Source organism: Haemaphysalis longicornis, unplaced genomic scaffold, assembly GCF_048455015.1.
Source record: "Haemaphysalis longicornis isolate Haplotype H1 unplaced genomic scaffold, Haemaphysalis longicornis Haplotype H1 scaffold_371, whole genome shotgun sequence".
In the NCBI taxonomy this organism is placed as follows: Eukaryota; Metazoa; Arthropoda; class Arachnida; order Ixodida; family Ixodidae; genus Haemaphysalis; species Haemaphysalis longicornis.
Window position 1 is genome coordinate 131945 of NW_027526356.1, and position 4866 is coordinate 136810.

The following is a 4866-nucleotide window of genomic DNA, read 5'->3' on the forward strand; positions in this document are numbered from 1 at the left end:
CACTGTCCCGCTCGGTGGCGACGAAGAAGTCGGCAGAAGCTTTCGGAAACATCGACTTACGGATTGGGAAGCCTTTCGGAGGTTGTTACCCGAGGAGAAGACCGAAATTACAGACATCGAGGAGTGGTCGACCGAGATTGTAAAGAAGGCAGAAGAGGCCACCAAGGAAGTCGAGACGGACGAGCGTATCGGAAGGGTCGACAGCCACCTGGCTCACTTCATCGCAGCCAAGCAGTCCATCCTGGCGAGATGGAAGACGCAGCGGACAAACAGAAGGCTACGCAAGAAGGTCGCCGAACTCAACGGAGAGATCGAGTCCCATAGCAGAGTGCTTTGCACTCAGCAGTGGAATGAGGCTTGTAACGCGGCGGACGGCCAGATGCACTGCGGCAAGACATGGAGTATGCTGAGACATCTTTTGGATGAGACCTCGACCAAGACGCACCAGCACAACAACGTGGCCAAGATCGTCCACAGGGCGCTGACCGAGCACGGGGAAGATGGGGTGAAGAAACGCCTTGAGGATAAGTACCTGCCGGTCACTCCCACAGAGACGCACCCGGACTACCAAGGCGAAGCAAACGAGTGGCTAGATCGAGACATTGAAGTATGGGAAGTGAGGGTTGCTCTGCACGATCTTAACAGCAAATCCGCCGCTGGTCCCGACCGGGTTACAAATAGAGCGCTGAAAAATCTTAGTGAAGCGGTCATCGAGAACCTCACGGCATACTTCAACAAATGCTGGCGAGCCGGGTCACTGCCCCGGCAATGGAAAGCTGCCAAGACCATCTTGATTCCCAAACCGGGCAAGCCACCCAACATTGAGAACCTCCGGCCGATCTCGCTTACATCCTGTGTGGGCAAAGCGTTGGAGCATGTTCTCATGAACAGGTGGCAGAGGTACCTGGAAGATTCGGGGCTCTACCCAAACACCGTCATCGGTTTCCGAAACAAGCTCGGAACTCAGGATGTCATGATACAACTAAAAAATGAAATCCTCGATGACACTACCAACACGCAAGACAACAGAGCCATCTTGGGTTTAGACCTGCAGAGTGCTTTCGACAAAGTGAGGCACTCTGCAATCCTGGCCCAGGTGTCGCGGCTAAACATGGGCAACAGAACCTATGCGTACATCAAAGATTTCTTGACGGGGCGGACCACCGAGATCAACGCCGGGGACCTGCGGCTCAATGAGAAGAAGCTCGGCAGTGTCGGGACCCCCCAGGGCTCGATCATCTCGCCATTACTTTTCAACCTTGTAATGATTGGGGTGGCCGAGCGGCTCTCGCGAGTCACGGGGGTCCGACACACCATCTATGCCGATGACATAACGCTATGGGTCCCAGGTGGAAGCGACGGACACATCGAGGGTGCATTGCAAGAGGCGGTTGATGCTATCGAGGAGCAGCTGGACGGGTCCGGGCTCGTCGGCTCTCCAAGCAAGTCCGAGCTGTTGGTGATTCCACCGAAAGGGGCAGCTAGGAAGGCGAAAGGCAACGATCCTGTGAGAGAGCAAGAGAAAATCAAGATCAGGACGAGCGGCGGTCAGACTATCCCGGAGGTAGAGAAGATCCGAGTGCTGGGTATGCTGATTGAACGCAAACGAGTGAACGGCGAGACGGTGAACCGTCTCGCGGCCAAAGTCACCACGGCAATTCGGCTCATAAAGAGGGTGTCAAACAGAAAAGCAGGCATGAAGGAAGAAAGCCTCACCCGGCTAGTGCAATCCTTCGCTATAAGTCACATTACGTACGTTGCTGCTTTCCACAACTGGAGGCAATGCGAGCGTACTAAGATCAACGCCCTCATACGCAAAGCGTACAAGGCAGCACTCGGACTTCTCGACTGCACAAGCACCGAAAAGTTCCTGGCCCTGGGAGTGCATAACACCTTGGAAGAAATCGCCGAGGCGCAGAGGACCGCCCAGCTCGTGCGGCTATCGGAAACAAGAACGGGCAGGCAAGTGCTGCGTGACCTAGGCCTGGAGCCAGAGGAAGGGGGACCCGAGAATACAGACGTGCATGTACCAGAAGCAATTAGCAGACGGTTGCGGGTATGTCCTGTGCCAAGAAATATGAACCCCGAGTTCAACAAGGAGCGGCGGGCGGCGAGGGCCAAGGCGCTCATCGATCTCCATGCCAAAGACAGGGGTGCTGTGTTTGTGGATGCGGCAGAGTATCCAGACGGCAGAAGAGCATTCGCCGCAGCAGTTGTAGGGGCAGCGACGGGTGCTACACGGACGGCGGCGAGTGTGCGGACTCGAGCGGCGCATCGAGCAGAAGAAGTGGCCATTGCCCTAGCCATCGCCGACCCCGAGTGCACGACTGTGCTCTGTGATTCTAGGACGGCAGTGAAAAACTACGCCAGAGGAAGAGTGTGTGGTGAAGCCGCACGTGTGTTGCGTGCGGTCGATCTCGCGAGTGAAAGTAGGTGTGTTGTGATTAAGTGGTTTCCGGCGCACATGGGCTGTGATGTCTCGGATCGCGGCAACGAAAACCACAACGAGACGGCGAACGCGGCGGCGCGAGGACTAACCAACCGTGCCGCTGCTACTGCGGTCGACCCGACGTGGTGGTGGGAAACCAAGGACAGGATGACCTCTTACAATGAAATCGTGAAGTGGTACAGACTAGATAGAAGGACTATGCCACCACCTCATCCAGGCTTGACCCGTGAGGAAGCAGTAATATATCGACAACTACAGACAGGGTCGTTACTCACCCCGGTTCTGCTGAAGCACATATGTCCGAGTGTTTATGTAAGTGACCTTTGCTGTGTGTGCCGAAAGGAGAGAGCCACTGCGGCTCACATCCTTTGGGACTGTGCCAAGAACCCGCAGCAAGCTACAACGATGACAACGATCCCACCGCTTCTCGAGGCCGCAATGCGTTGCTACGATCAAGAAGTCCAAGCCCAGGCCGTCCAGCAGATCTCGGCGGCCCTCGAAAGGCAACGACCGAGCGAAACCAGAGGGAGGCTGCCACCCCAAAACAGGGGCAGGCGCAGTCGACCAAAGGGAGTAGTGAGGCCGCGGCCGGAGTAGAGGCGCCAACAGCCGGGAAGACGTCATGGCCGCGTCACGGTGACGCCTTCCTTACATGGGAGGGCTAATCGTTCTGCAGGCATTTTCAATAAAGTTGCTTCGCTCGCTGTTGGACATGGGTGCTCTCCCCCTTCTACGCTGTACGATTTTTGTATTTTTCTTAATTTACTTATTTTTAAAGACGATAGCCTTTCTTGTGCTACTTAAACCCAGAAATTTTGGTCTGTCTGTATGTCTATCTGTCTGGCTGTCTCTCCGTCTGTCGATCTGTGACTCGATTCAGCCACCCGGCCAAAGTAAAACAGAGCCTGCGCAATAATCTTATATAGTCACAGCTAAATCTACCCGTCTAAGTCCAGTGTAATGTGCATACCTGTCAACATTGTTGAAGAAGAACAAGACATTACGCAAATATCAGACAACAAATTAAGACAGAAGTGATGTTTGCAGTGTTCCTTTATAAAAAATCATACATGCTTGACTTTGGTGAAATTAAATACTTCATCAACTCCAGAAAAAAAATTCACTTCGCCGTCGCCTGCTGTCGCCCGCGCCACTTTAAGGAATCAACCGGCAACAGTTACGAAAGGTTCAACTAGATAGGTTCCACGTTCTGCTTGCAACGCACGTGTAGTATGGAAACGCGGTCCTATAAACGTTGAAGTAGGGCGCATCGATTCGCGCGCGTCTTCGCCGTTCGGCAGCGTTGGCATCGAGACACCCGGTTTGGAGCAGTGGAACGCGGGAAATTTAAAAGGATTTAAGCAAACCTTTGGCGTCTTTACCTTGGGAGGAGCGCGACGCAAGAGGAACAACATGAGAGGTGAGCGGGAAAGCGAAGGGAGGCATTTACTTGGCAAACGTCGATAAAGACTATCGTCTTTTGACGACATTTCCAACGAAAGAAGCAGATACGCGGCCAATTTTTTCTCTCTGTATTGCTGGATCTTACTGCTAAGCACGCATATTTGATTTGAACATGTCCTCTGAGGTGAACGCCTCTGTTGTGAACTCCAGAGGGTCTGGAGCCCTCGTCAGGCACTCAATGCGTTTAGCTCCTGCCCCTTCAGCAGGAATTGCAACAACGTCTGCTGAACAATAAAGTCTTCTTCTTCTTCTTCTTCTTCTTCTTCTTCTTCTTCTTCTTCTTATGTGAGTTCGAGCTTTGCACCGTTTCAACAGCAGTAGCTTCTCTTGGGATCAGATACAGGTTAAGTTCCCGTACTATGGATCTCACTGTAGTAGGAAGGTAACTACACGAAAATCCCGATGCTGCTGCACAGTGGGGCGTCTATTTTCGAGGAGGTAAGCGTTCCCGTAACGACTTGCTCCTTTGGTCTTCGCTCTCCATCTTCTGTTCAGCAAAAGCTCGGTCAGGTTGCTTCTGAAGGCACTCTAGGTGGCGTCGCTGGGGCGCGATCTCTTGCTGCAATATTTTGACGCTGTCTGGCAGGTGTGGTTGTGCGGGCCAGCATGGCGACCTGTTGGCCCGAAAAACCTGGTTCCTCCAAGGCGCGGTCCACGTAGATGCTGCCGACTGCTAATTCATTTCAGCAGAAGGTTCAACCGCAACCTCACTCTCACAAGCAGGTTGTATTCTGGCCTTCACCGATGCTGTCGGCTTTATTTTACTCTCTATCGATGGCAAATCATTCTAGCTGGCGATGTCGGGTGGTGGCATTTTCTTTCTTTTGAGGCTGCTACACACTTACAAACTTTATTCTTTGTGCGCTCCCGCACTTGCTCTTACCTTTCGGGCTTTGTTGAACATGTACGGGCTCACGCGTCAAGTGGCCTTTCGTATGACATAAGTTGCAGCA

The 4866-nt window shown here is 53.1% G+C and overlaps 1 pseudogene; it reads left to right on the plus strand.

The window, feature by feature from the left end:
• Positions 1 to 719: 719 nt before the first annotated feature.
• LOC144178017 (uncharacterized) lies at positions 720 to 3145 on the plus strand (annotated as a pseudogene).
• The last annotated feature ends 1721 nt before the right edge of the window (positions 3146 to 4866 follow it).